At 50.9% G+C, this 14,347-nt stretch overlaps 1 protein-coding gene across 5 annotated transcripts in view; it reads left to right on the top strand.

Annotated features, from left to right (window-relative positions):
• CARD11 (caspase recruitment domain family member 11) overlaps positions 1-14,347 on the top strand; it is a 110,468-nt gene that overhangs the window by 55,936 nt on the left and 40,185 nt on the right. Inside the window, exon 1 of one of the 5 annotated variants that reach the window (XM_059154344.1) lies at positions 169-310. The exons of the other annotated variants lie outside the window; for them this stretch is intronic. The gene's annotated coding sequence lies outside the window, so the exon portion shown is untranslated. Of the gene's footprint in view, positions 1-168; positions 311-14,347 lie in introns of those variants that run through there. 5 annotated transcript variants of the gene reach the window in all.

Raw genomic sequence — 14,347 nt, 5'->3', positions numbered from 1 at the left:
GCCAGAGAGAGCAGCGTCCCCTCCGCGTCTCCCAGCCTCCCCCTCGGTGGAAAGTCACCCACAGACTCTGCTCAGAACAAAAATAAAAAGGGAAGTATGGCAGCCCCCCAGCCCCCACCTCTGGCCCTGCTAAAATTAGAGGCGGCCTCCGAGGGGGTGTTGTGTGGGCTTCCGGGGAGGCCGCTGGCTCCCTGCAGCATCAGCACTTTCTGGGGGCCCTGTAGGCCACGCACCGGAGGAGAGGGAGTTGGAGGGGACCACACAGAGTCCCCCCCTAGGCAGACCCAGGACCGAGCTAGTTTTCAAGCACGTAAGTATATTTTCTGACTGGCCGGTCCTTTTGCTTGGAACCATGTGGGTGCAGAGCTGGGGAAGCTGCGTCCTTGTCAGGGAGGGCTTCTGCAGCAGACTGGGGGCTGCTGGGCGACCCCCCCCCACCCCCTACCTCCTCCCTCTTGCTCTCGTCCACAGCGTGTGTCTCACAGCTTCACGCATATTCCTGTCCATTTCTGAACTTCTTAAACAACACGGTGTGGCTCCCGACCCCCCGGTGCTGAGGCGACTCTTTGATGCTGTCATGTCGACTGCACAGAGCGTGGAACGGAGCTCAGAGAAGGGCCCTCGATAAATGCCTGGTCGATTGGACCAGAACGCTCCCATTATTCTTTTTTTTTTTTTTTTTTTTAACTTTCTTCTGACGGGGCGGGGGCCGAGGGCAGAGGTGTGGGCTTGAGTGCACAGAGAGGTACCCAGGCTCCCCGCTGGAGGGGTCGGCAGCCAGAAGCCCCACAGTCTTGCCCTCCGGGGATCCCCGCCCTCCCCAGGAGCTCCTAGCAGCCTCTTCTGAGCTTTAGTAAGATAACATGTGCAAAGAAAGAACCTGTTGCCGAGGGTCCATCAGCACGTGAACCCGAGGTCCAACCCCTGCCTGTAGCCAACACAGAGGGAGAGAGAGAGAAGCTGGAGCCTGAGCCCAGCGAGAGAACTTTGATCCAGAACCCAGGGCGGAAAAGCACAGCGGGGCATGTATGACTTTTCTGGGAGGCAGAAGGACCAGGGCCCGAGGGGAAGTCCTCCCACCCCTTGCCCCCGCCCCACCAGCATCTCCCCAGGGCCTCAGAGAAGGTTCCTCATTTCCTACTAAAAGGCTTCAAGAATCCCTTAGGTCCTGCTGGGCTGAAACTTTTGTAGTCCTTGGGCTCTTGTGTTTATCAGACAGTTGTACCTTGAGGGGATCAAATGACATCACGGGTTAGAAAGAAGGCAGGGAGGTCTAGGAGGCATCCTTGAAAACAAGAGACAGTATAAGGGCAGGGGTGTCTCAAAGTCTCGCAGCGGGTGCCATTCCTCCATGGAGAAGTCTCCTGGCCTGGGGACAAAGGCCCGCTTGGCCAGTGACAATCGCAGAGAGCGCCAGGCAGCTGGCCTTCAAGCCTGGCTTTGCAGACGGACTTGTTCCCAGCTCCCCACACAGGCCCAGAGAGGGTCACAAAATCAGCTGGTTCCCTTGTCCCCAGCAATCCACACTCACTCTTAACAGCCCTCGAGTCCGTCCTGATTTCCCGTGTCTGGGTGCGGTTTTGACAGGCGCCTTATTTAATTAATTATAGGTGATCAAGTCATTTGACACAAGCCCCGCCCCCCCCCCCAAAAAGTTTTTCTGATTGCATCTGATTTACGAGCTTTCGCTTTCATGGACAGAAGCTAGTGATGGTCTCTGAGTGTGGAGATCCCCAGATTCCTGCCCCTGTTGCTCTCAGAGGCTAGGCAAATGTTTCCACCCCACCGTGTAGGAAGCACAGAGAACATCAGAAAAACACGGGTGGTGTTTGCCAGCACCCAGCAGGGGAGAAAGTGAAAAGGGACACCCACCAGCCTCCAGCCCCGACAGATTGATTTAAAGACACTCTTACATAATAGCTCGTTAACAAGGAGAGACGCACACAAGACAGAACTCCCCTTACAAGCAACGGCCGGGCGTGTTAAGATGCTTCGCCAAATCCTTGTCCCATTTACCCTCTTATCCCGCACAAAGGAGTGGAAAATGTGAGTTTCCCTCCGTTTCTTTTACGTTTCAAGCTGCCTGGTGGCTTTAACACAGGTGAGCCGGCCTACGGGAAATTGCTTAAGTTCATGTGCCGGTCGCCGGCGGTCGCTCCCAGGAGGAGGGACGTGACGGTTCCACGGACACTTCCACGGAAGCAGCCCTTCCTGGCCGGACCCCACTTTCCCATTCCGGCCCCCCCACCCCCGGCCGGAGCCCACCCCCACTCGCGTCCGTCCCATCCCTGGGCCGTGCACCTGTGGGTTATTTAACCCGCTGTGGGGGCTAAAAACCATGAGTTCCTCTTCCCTTTCCTCCGCCCTCGTCCTCTCTACAAACCCGCACGCACCCCGGCTGCTTCTGCTGCCTCTGCCTCCCTTGGGCCTTGTCCTGCATTTCCTGCAGGCAGCGTCCCTCCGCATCCCAGGGGTGCCTGGATTAGGGGGGTGCGTGCGGGCCTCGTAGGCTTGACTCGGTCCCTCAACCATCCTCAGGTTCCCCCCACCCCGCCACCAGGCCCCGGGCCTCTTACTTCTTCATCAGAGTTGATAGTACCTTCCCAGCAAGGACCTGGCACCTCTCGTGTGCTCCAGAAACTGTAGCTGTATTTATTTATTTGATCTGATTTGAAGGGTGGAGGTGAAGTTCACATAACCTCCACACCCCCTTTTTATTTTGTTTTTAAAGACCTTATTTACTTGAGAGAGAGAGAAAGCCCAGAGGGAGAAGGAGAAGCAGGCTCTCTGCTAAGCGGCGAATCCCATACAGGGCTCGATCCCAGGACCCCAAGACCATGATCTGAGCAGAAGGCAGACACTTAACTGACTGAGGCACTCAGGTGCACCCCCGTTTGAAAGTGAACTAGTCAGTGGCATTCCGCACTCTCCCCGTGTTGCACAATCACACCCTCCACCTAGCTTTGAAGCATTTTCCAGCACCCCCAGAATAAAACCCCTTCTCTGCTAGCAGTCACCCCTCCATCTCGGCCAGTCCCCATCCCCTGGTAGCCTGTCGTCCACCTCGTTTCTGTGTCTGTGGATTTCCCTCTCCTGGACATGGCACATAAACGGGATCACACAAAACGTGGTTCTTTCGGGTGTGGTTCTTTTCCTCTGTGTGAGGTTTTCAAGGTTTGCCCGTGGTATAGTGCAGATCAGCACCATGTTCCATTTCATGGCTGAATCGTATCCCACTGTGCGTATAAATGTCTTCATTTCTGGAGTCAGTGGCTTGGAGGGCTCGGGGCGGTGAGGACCAGGAAGGGAGGTGGAAGCGGGTGGGGGGGGGGGGACCCCTGCTTGCCGCCATGATGTCGCAGACACCAGAAGCCACCTCCAGGCCTGTGAGGCTCTCTACCTGCCACCCTTACCCACCCCGAGGCCTGTGCAGCCGGAACCCTGAGCAGCCCTCGTCCGCGGGCATGTTGAGGACAGGAACGTCTCTGGCCTTCCTTCCTGAGCTACGGTTGGCTGTGCCCCAGAGCACATTATCACAATTAATTACTGCCAGCCCTTGATTATCCGAGGTGATAGGGGGCCAGAAAACAGGGCTAATTGAAATGTGAGGCTATAGGGGCTGTGGAAAGGAGGGGCCCTGATGCATGGGGGAGCTGTTTATTTTGCAGGTAATTGTAAGTAAAGGGACCCTTTCTGGGTCCTTTCCTGCTTCTCTCTCCCTCCCAAAAGCCGGATGTTTCATTGGAGGCACAAACTTATTTTGCTCCCAACATAGTGGTTCCTCAATAAATACATTGTAGCTGACTTAGTGCCCCCCCCCCCCCGACCTTGCCATCTCTGGGCAGACCCCCCCCCCAGCACAGGAAATCTGACTGGTTTGAATTTCACCTCTGTGCTGGCGGAATCTGGCACGGACACGCTCATGGTTACAATAATCTGTTACAATAATCTGGGGAAGGAAATAAGAGTGCTGGAGGTAGGCGCCGAACATATTCTCCCCAACATGTCTGCAATAAGTGGTGACGTTTCGAGACGTGCAGAAAGAGGGGAATGGAACAAATCAGGCTTCTGGAACCCCCACAAACTGGGTCATTGGTCCCAGAAGGCTCCGGAGGCCGTGGTTTGTCCCGGAGTCCTTTGTGAGCGAGCAACTGTGCTGAGCGGCGAGACACCACTCTCATTTTGCCACACAGTTGAAACTAACAACCACGGACGCGTCCCGCAGCTTTCCATCACCGGAGTCTTGATTGTCCCTTTTCTCCTGGGAAGCGCGAGCCCGGTCTAGCGTAATCCTAGATTAGGTGACTGACGCCCTCTGCGAGACACGCTGAATTTGCAGAAGGTGGTTTTTCCAGCCCTTCTGCACCATAGCCATCTTTTCTGACACTCTGCCCACCTCCACTCCCGCCGTCTGTTGTGGGTTTTGTCAACGCTCCATTCTTTCCCCTCCTCTGATACTGCATGAGTGCCCACTGCATGTCAGACACCCACAGTTTCGTCCAGAAACGTGTCCCCTGAAGGTCAGCTAGTGACCTCCCACAGGACCAAGAGAGGCCCTCAGCGTTCTCCAGAAAGTGCTGGCTGGTACGGGGTTAGCAATTTTCCAAGAAGGAGGCTTCCACACGAACGGATTTGCAGCATGCCAGTGGCTAGCACGGGCTGTCTGCGGTGACGCAGACGGCCCTACAGACTCGGGCCGTGCCCCAGGGAAGGAGCACCCTGCAAAAAGTGACTGATACCGTGTTCTTCCCGACAGAACGTGAGGCCAGCTGGCTTTGCCGCAGCTCTCACCCAGTCGGGGTGGGTTGTGACAAGATAGCTCTGTTCCTGCGGGTCAGAAATTGGACAGAGTGTGGATTCTAGACTTCTGATCCGTGACTGATTGAGAGGCTGAGAGAGATCGACGCTGAGATCCAAATTGCAGACACAGCAAAGCAAGCCGGTGCCAAAGAAGGGCGTGTGAGCCAGTCCACAGGCTGTCGTGAAGACCCACACCACGTCTGCAGACACAAAGGTCTTCCCCCGCCACAGGGAGGAAGCTAAAACGAGGAAAAGAGAGAGCGCACTTATGCATTGGAAATCAATCCCTTTATAAATATTAAACGCCCATCTGTGCAAGCTCCTGTCTGGACCGCAGTGTGGACCAGGGAAGAAAAGAGAGGGATCCCTTCCCGGAGGCCATAAGCAGCACAGTGGACATAAGGAGATGCCAACAGCGCTGGGCGGGTGAGATGCAAACCGGCGGCCCCGACAAAAAGGTTGAAGACAGATCTTTGGTGTTTTTCTCTAAGTTCTGTTTGGCATGATTGCACAGGACATCCGGCAGAGACCCTGTTTCTAGCCAGAGTTTGCCGTTGGCTTCCAAAGAGCCAGATTAAGTGATATTGATTAAGTGCCTACCGTGTGTACAGCGGCAATCCTAAGATGTTAGCGCTGCTTGTCCAATTCTACAGACCGAGAAATGGTGGTAGTGACTGGAGGAGGGGCTCAGAGAGGTTAAGCAACATGCCTAAGACCGCATAGCAGAAAACGGCAGAGCTGGAACTCACACCCAGGATCCCCACTTCAAGATTAGATGCCTTCTGGGGCTCCTGGGTGGCTCAGTGGGTTAAGCCTCTGCCTTCGGCTCAGGTTATGATCTCAGGGTCCTGGGATCAATCGCCGCGTCGGGCTCTCGGGCTCTCTACTCAGCGGGGAGTCTGCTTCCTCCTCTCTCTCTGCCTGCCTCTCTGCCTGCTTATGATCTATCAAATAAATAAATAAATACAATCTTTAAAAAAAGAAAAAAAGATTAGATGCTTTCCAGTAGGACACACAGTGTTAGTTCCTTATGCAAAGATTTTTTTTTTTTTTTGACTAGACTTTCAGTTTATTCAGAGTAGAATTCCTTGATTCTTTATGTGCAGATCCCATCTTCTCCAGGAAGGGGGGGATGTCACCTGACATCAACAAGCACAGTGCACTTTGACCTCTCAAGGACAGGCTCTACATCCTCCTTGCAAATGCAACCCCAGCGCCCCAGCTCTGTAGGCGTACCCCAAAGACATCTGCAGAGACCGCGCATCTAGCAAAGGCCCTCCCTCTGGCTCTTCTGCTGCTGTAGCCTGCAGACCTGTCCAGGGGACTGATGTCGGAGAAAGTACAGCTCTGACCTCAAGCCTCGAACACCGCAGGGTAAAAATAAGAAAGTCTGAGGTCCACATACCATGCTGCTTCCTGCCTCAGTGGTCCCACCAGCCCCAGAGGCCTTTCGAGAAGACATCTGTGGGAGCCCCTGCAGCCGCGGGAAAGCAGGAGCCTCAGGCCTCTGAGGGGCTGCCCTCCAGCAGCAGAGGCGGCCCCACTGGTTTCACTTGTTGCGGTCCACTCAGACTGTGGCAGAAGCATCGGAAAAAGCCAGAGGCAGGGACACCCTGCCCCCAAAGCCACCTCTCTCTTCCCGCAGGAGGAAACCTGAAATCTGCATGCTTCTAGATACCAGCCCGCTCCTGATTGAAGTCATCAGCAGAGTCCTAGTCAAACGTGTGGAAACATGCTCAGAAGAGTCGCTGAGTTACCCATCCTCGTGATATTTCACAGAAGGCACAGCCCCATGAAAATACAAATGCATTTTTGGCTGTTGACCGCATGGCTTCGGAGTCTGTGTTCTGTGCGCCTTCGAAAGGCAGAAGAGAGAGAGCCCAGATCACCTTGTTGCCGGGGCCTCAAAGCATGCTCGTGAGGCTATAGACCAGCCCTGGGCCCCGGAGATAAGTCCATCTGAGCGGCAGTGTGGCCCGCGTGGCCCGCTGCTCGTTCCCCTGGCCGATCATCGCATTGTACCTCAGAACTGCATTCTCCAAGCAGAGGCTCACCTGCCACCCCGGGCTTCCTTCTTCCTCTTTCTCCCCAGCCCTGCTCCCTCCCTACCTCTTCCCGAACCTGCAGGCTTCCTTACCATCACCCCCAGGACCCAGCCGGCTCTGCCATTCTGACCTGGGCTCGCACTCCCCCTGGGGTTGCAGAACCAACCAGGTGACATCAGGAGGAGGTAAACAGGGGAAGATTTAAGGTCCAGGTGTGGCTTGCACAGAACCCTCCAGCCTCGTTCCTGGCCGCTGTCCGCGTGGGGCTCTTACTTGATGACGCTGGTGACCTTTTCTGTGAAACGCAAGGGCCCAACCTTTTCACTCAGAAGACTCTCACCGCACGCACTCACCCGCCAGCCCCGGGGGCAGGACTCCATCCGTGCAGGATCCGGTCTAGGGCTGTGCCTGCCCCATGTCTGATTCCTTCCCTTCCCACCTGGCTCCCCATTCCCCAAATCAAAAAGGAACTCGTGGTTTCCTTCCGCTTCTCCCGGGCTGGAATCACATCTCCTTATGATTCATGCACCGAAATGCACTCTGTGTCCCGTTTCTGTGCGGTAGAAACCCCAGGCATGCGGGCTGGACTCTGGAAGGAGCCCTGTTTGTTCGCTCATCAGGCAGTTGTGCGCAGAGCTCACCACAGGCCGGCGGCATGTGCCTGACACTCCCCGTGAGCATCACACAAGCCCTCTCAAGGAATCACAGCGGGTGTGCAAATGGGTGATGGCGAACCCGGGTGGAGAGCACAGGAATGTGGGTCTGTTCCACAGCAGGGACTTGGGTTCCACTGGGAGAGGTCGAAGCAGGGCAGCTCCATGGGCTGACCATATCCCCAGCCATCATGCAGGCCATCTTGGCTAACCGATGACTGAACACAGTTCTGAAACAATGGAATGTTCTTATCATAATACCTTAGACCATTAGAGCTGTTACTTTAGCAAATGTTAGCGTGACTCCAAGCCAGGTCTCAGCCTGAAGCCTTCAGAGGGGCCTGCGGACGCTCCGAGTTTCTCCCAACCCAGAGAACAAAACGGCAGCTGAACAGTGAAGACTGGGCACCCGGATAAAGCAGAGGGTCTGTCTTTGAAAGCACAGAGGGCTCCGGGGCTGGACTTGGCTGGTGGGTGCCATGACGTCACCGTGCCCGTGGCAAAGGCCATCTGCTGACCAGGCTTCCGAGAGAACGGCATTTCAGGATCGCTGAAGCCAGGGCTCTCCTTGGCCAGCCCCAGAGCAAGACCATGCTTCCCAAGTTTGGCAAAGTGGCCCAGCCCCGGCTCCCAGAGACCGTCAGCGCCACGGGAGCACTGTGTGCCGGGCTCCAGAATCCAGGTGCTTCTGAAGAGCCAATGCAATGAATTGATATGCATTTCAGAACAATTTAAACCTGTTTTTCCTGGAAGTGCTTTGTTTCAAAAGCTGCTGTGCAGCACTGATGGGAAAACGGGAGCTGGAGGGGGGCAGTATCCTTTGCTAATGCAAGAGGTGTGTGCCCTTCCCATGTTCTTTGCCACGGTGTGTGTTAGAAGCTGCAGGAGAAGGTGGGGTGTGTGGCAGGCATGGGGACGGGAAAAGGGTGGTGTTCGCTGTGCCTTCGGTCTCTGGCTTCAGTCAATGCCTCGTGCTCCCCACCAACCCCGAACCCTGATATCTACTGATGCCTCCCTTCTTCCTTCCTAAAAGATACCAGGTCGACACAGTTTTATTCACAGAAACCATGGGCCCTTCGCCCGGATTACCTGAAAGTAGATGAATGAAGTCCCTAGAGGAGCTCCAGGTGCGATTACGGGTGACCTGGTCCCCGAGGAGATGGTCAGGGGAGGTTGGCGGTGCTCTGGGATGACGGCGAGGAGCTTGGCTGTCATGTGAGCTGGGGCTGGTAGGAACCTGGGGGACGGTGGGCTTCTGTGGAAGAACGAGAGCTGAATGAGAGAACAGAGAGACTCCAGTGGATGTGGTGGAGGCTGGAGACATGACTGAAGGCTGAAAAGGCTGAAAAGCGTGGCTCAGGGTTTGAGGCAGGATCTGTTCGTCACATGTCCTGGACTGTGCCTTATCTCCTCACGGGCTGCCGACCCCTCGGAGGGCACTCTGCTCGTGGGCGGGCGGTCCTTGGTCCTTACCGATCTCTTGCTTACTCTGGTTTTGGATCTAGAAAAAAAGGAATCAGCACAAACGGAAGAAGCGGTCACTCAGATTGTGGGCCTCAGAAGTCTGTTGCTAGGGTTCATAGGACTTTCTTAGGAGGCTTGAATCGCCTTTGTTTGAGACAAAAATCAGTTTTGTGCATAGTAGGGATTTTATTCTTCTCATGAACCAAGAATTCAGAGGTTAAGCTTAGACCCAAAATGCCTGTGGCATCCTACTGTGAAATCTTCCACAGCCATACTTAGAGTGTGACCTTTGTCTTCATGCTCACAAAATAGCTGCTGTGCAGCTGAACATTGCATCCACATTCCAGGTATGAAGACGAGAACAAATCAAAGGCTCTTCTGCCCTGATTCTGCCCCGATTCTGCCCCACCCCTCTACAGAGCCCTTTAAACATCTGCAGAAACTTCTGCTTCCATCTCATTGGCCAAAACTGTGTCCCATCTAGCTGCCAGAGAGGTGTAAGCATAGTTGTTCGAGGCTTCCCACAAAATTGGGACTGTGCTGAGAGAGAATGGATGTTAGGTAGGCAGCGGGTGGGATCGGCCACTCCACTGCGAATTTAAAACGATAATTGCTGCTTTCAAAATACATATCAGGGAAGCTCTGTTGATTGCTGTACAGGTGTTAATTGATGGGGAATACTATCTTCTCAATATTTCTGTTGAATGAGCTGAAAGAGATAGGTTAGAAAGTTACCTGGGATCCCAGGGAAGAATCCTGTAGGGGGGATATTTCTTCCTATTTCTCTACATGTCCTTTTTATAGGAGTGGGGGCTGCAGGTGGCAAGGGCCACGGCGGGGGGTCGTTTTGGTCCTTTTCTATAAAGCTTCATTTCCAGGGCTGTGAACATGTAGATGGCTGGACCAGCTCCTTGGTCCTTTCTAACAAGCCATAGACCATCCTTTTAAATAATCTTTTTCCTTTTTTTTTTTTTTTTGCCAGAAATCCTTTCAATTAAATGGAGGTTTCTTTGGAAAAATGAAACCCTCCATCTCAAGTCTCTCACTCCAATCATCCCTGCAAATCAATTAAGCCAAGATACATCTATTTGACTGACTGCTGACCCCCTTCTAGTTCCAGAGCGTTTTCTCTGGGGCAGCTCTTAGGAGAGAGGAGGTATCTGTCCCACAAACGGTTCTTTTCCAAAGGGCTGGCACTCCCTGGATTTGAAATAGTAATAGCCTCTTGTTTATCTTATTCAGGATGTAATTTTTTTTAAAGATTTTTATTTACTTATTTGACAGACAGAGATTACAGGTAGGCAGAGAGGCAGGCAGAGAGAGAGGGGGGGAAGCAGGCTCCCCACTGAGCAGAGAGCCTGATGTGGGGCTCGATCCCAGGACCCTGAGATCATGACCTGAGCTGAAGGCAGAGGCTTAACCCACTGAGCCACCCAGGCACCCCCAGGACGAGATTTTTATTTATTAGCCAGTATATACTGAACAGCTCCTAAGAGTAAGTTGTCATGCTAAGTTCTATAGGAGATGAGACAGACGTGGGGCAGGTCGCTGAGCCTCCCTGAGTCTCTCTTTTATAAAATGGTGACAGTGGTACATGTCTTCTAGTGTATTGTAGGAAAAGAGATAATCCACATGGAACATTTAGCACAGTGTCTACCTAGAGCTACACCATGGACATTTTCGTAGACAGCTATTAGAGGATGTGCTCCCACTGAATGAGGGAATAAAGCCATAAAGAGAAAGATAGAGAGCCCAGGGAGCCAGGAATCAATTGCTGGATAACATTGATGCTAATTAGCATAGATGCATATGAAGCATAGATGTTCTGCTTAATAAATGTTAGTTGTGACCACCGCTAGTTTAATTAACATTAGATGAGTCGGAATCAATGAGGGCTAAGTTGGAATCTTTGGCCGCTTAGTGGCAAGTGGGATCTCACCCCATTATTTAACTCTCTGATCCTACCTCGTTCTCACAGAGTGGGAATAATAAAATCTAGAATAATAAAACCTACCTAACGGAGCTCCTGGGAGGCGACGTCTATGAAACACACAGGCGGCACTTCCGGTGTACAGACAGGGGCGCTGTCCGACAAACGCTGCGAAAGGTAGACTGTGTTAAGTGCACAGAGAATGGAGATAACTCTTTGATTCTTTATACTTAAATGTATCGTCCCTGTTTCCAGCTACTGACATATGTTAATTTTTGCTCATTTATTTGCCAGGATAAGATAAGTCTTGCAGAGTCGCAATGTGAAGTAGGCTTGTAATAAAAACATCTGTTCTCAGTCCTGATCCCCAGAGGCAAGCACTTCTGACTCTTCATTGTTGTTTGCTTCTGTTACTTACCTCATTTCTAAGTAACGGGTTTGCATGGCTATTTACAGATATAGCCTCTTCAAGGCGTTCTTTATTGACATACTCTTAGGTAGAGGAGCATTTAGCCCTCTTCTGAGTACCCCACTCCACGCCTCTCCCCTTCCTGCATTCTCTCCATGCGTTTAGATCACAGCTTTATGTGTTACATTATTATCGCTTAGGTAAACATTGTTTATGTTGGGGGCAAGTTGTATGCTGTGATGATGTCTTTTCTTACCTTTTTGTTTTCTCCTGGAGTTAATACTGCCTTTTTTTTTTTTTCATTTGTTGAGGGTTTGTTATTGTTTTGTTTTGTTTTTTAACGTGCCTGTCCTTCACTATTTTTCCATCTGACTCACAGTCCTGTCATTTACCCGACAATATTATTTCCTAAATTGCGAAATATATCAGAGGACCATTCCATTTTCCCCCTGGCCACCTCCTGCTAGTGGGCCCTCCGTGATCCTGTCACAATCTTGGCTAGCTCCTTCTTGCTACCTCTCTCTCATCCTGGAACTTTCCTTGCTGCTTTGTCCAGTTTTTCTGTTTTCTGAGCTCCATACCTTCCTCTTTACTGCTTTTTTCCCTTCATTTTACTGGAACAATCCTCTAGTAGCTTCCTAAGGAATGGTACACGGGAAATAAATGTTTAGAGTCGGGAAGCCTTGTTGGCTCAGTTGGTTAAGCTTCTGTCTTAGACTCGGGTCATGATCCCAGGGTCCTGGGATGGAGTCCCAGGCTCTAGGCTTCTCTCTTTGCCTGCCACTCCCCCTGCCTGTTCATTCTCTCTCTCTCTTTCTCTCTGACAAATAACCAAATCTTTAAAATAAATAAATAAGTATTTAGAGTCTTTTGCCTTTAGGAAAATAGTATCATTCTATTTTCCTGCCTATAGTTTGGAGGGGGGGGAGTTTAATAGAATTCCAGGTTAAAAAATATTTTCCATCGAAAATGTGAAGGCGTCACTTCATTGTCTCCTAGCTTCCAGTATTGCTGTCGAAATGTCTGATGCCAAACTTACTCCTAGTCCTTTGCCTATGACCTGATGTGTCCTCTCTGGAAGCTTTTAGGGTCTTCTCTTATTTCCTGATGACCTGAGATTTCACAAAGAGGTTCTGAGAAGGTTCTTTTGCCACTGATGGCAATGAGCACCCAAAGGGCCATTTAAATCTGAAGACTTGTGGTCTTGCATCGGGAAACACCTCTAATATTAATTCTCTGATAATTTCATCCCTAACTTTACATTCTAGCCCCAAAAGCTAGACAAGAAAGGAAACTACCTCTGCACTCTCTTTGCAGGATTTCTATTAATTGGATATTAGACCTATTAACCTCATTTCCCTCACCATTTCTTATCTTTCTTCCATTTAACTTTTTATTAACTTCTTTGGAAGATTTCCTCAAATTTGTCTTCCAAACATTGTATTGATAAATTTCTGGTATTTTATTTTAATTGCCAAGAACTCCCTCTCATTCTTTGTTCCTTTTTCATAGCATCCTACTATTGTTTATAAAACAATAAGATGCAATATCTTATTTAATTTCAGTGGATATTAATCATCAGGTTTGGGGTTCTCGTTTTGAGGGGTTTTGTTTTTAATTTTCTCTTAATCTGCATCGTCTGCTTCGTGCAAGTTCTTTGTAGCAACTTGTTGCTTTTGGTTTCTTCCTTTCACATGAAGACTCTCCTCCAACATCAAGTGATCCTTGGCTCTCTGTTTATCCTTAAGTAGGAGTTGACAAAAGCAGTGTGTACAAGTTCTGCTTGTCGATTTAACAGCCTCGCCGTAGGGTGAATGGGCACAGACTGTGTTTGAGTAATACACTAATAACTCACTAAGCAGTCGACTTCCAGAAGCAATCGTTCTTTTTAACCCTGAGCCTATAGCTGCCCTCTTAGAATGCATTTGGAGTTCTCTGTTAAGTTTGCATGTAAAAGTGCTATTTCAGGGAATGTACGTACATATCCTTTCTGGATCCCAGCCCTTCTAAAAGCAAACTTGTCTCTTTTAAAAGGTGATTCTAGGGGCTGTGTGTGGTAAGTCAGAGAAACTTGGGTCCAAATCCTGACCTCTGTGCTAATTATATGACCTTGAACCTCTACCAGGTTTGATTTGCTTGGTTATAAAATGGGGATGATGATAGCAATAATAATACGAATCATACTGCCTATCTTGGAGAGTTTTTGAGGTTGCTTACTTGTGTTTAGCAAGGGCCTGGCACATAGTAAATAATCTATAAGCCTCAGGGATGGTGTTTCAACCATCTGAATGTTACACCAATAAGCTAATCTCTCAAGAAACACGTCCTGTATGTTTTTCCGACCTTGTGACCAAGTTCTTGAGGATGTCGTCCAAACTCTAACAGCAGAAATAGAAAGTTCAGCCTCATCACTGGTTGTCCTGTGTCTCAGTTTTTCCAACCAGCGTTGACATGTTGGGTAGCTGTACAACCCTATGGAAATCCGGTTTTCCTTTCTTATAACTAAAATCTTTCTTACAATTAATTCTGTAAAAGCCTTTTCTTCTGATTATGAAAAAAAAATGCATGTCCTCCTGCTTGTAAATGCAAATGAAAGGAAAGTATAATTTCCCTTTGCCTTTGCTTATCGGCCTGCTGGTCTCTGCTGGGGCCTCTCACTCTGCAGATCCCCTGCTCCCCTGGCCCTCGCCTGCAGAGCCAGGCGGTGGTGGCCCCGTTCCCAGCCGCAGAGCAGGGAGGCCACAAGGCAACGAAGGAGATGGTGTCCTCCAGAGAAGCATGTCACTGCCACCTCCCCAGGGCAGAGGGCCTGTGACAGCTCACTCTGATCTAAGTGGACGCCCGACAAGAGAAGCTTCCATCAGCCCTGGGAGATCTGGTGTCACCTGTGATTAATCGTCAAAGCTGAAACCAAACAAGCTCCTGATTAAACAGTGATGTCCCAGGGTCCCTGTCATTGCCGAATAAGAGCGGTTGGTCATGAACAGCTGCTTAAAGTCCCCACCACCGGGATCCCAGCTGCCATCGGGATAGGTGTCAGGTCCCA

This window comes from Mustela lutreola, chromosome 17 (genome assembly GCF_030435805.1).
Source record: "Mustela lutreola isolate mMusLut2 chromosome 17, mMusLut2.pri, whole genome shotgun sequence".
Lineage (NCBI taxonomy): Eukaryota > Metazoa > Chordata > Mammalia > Carnivora > Mustelidae > Mustela > Mustela lutreola.
This window is presented reverse-complemented; position numbering and strand designations above follow the sequence as displayed.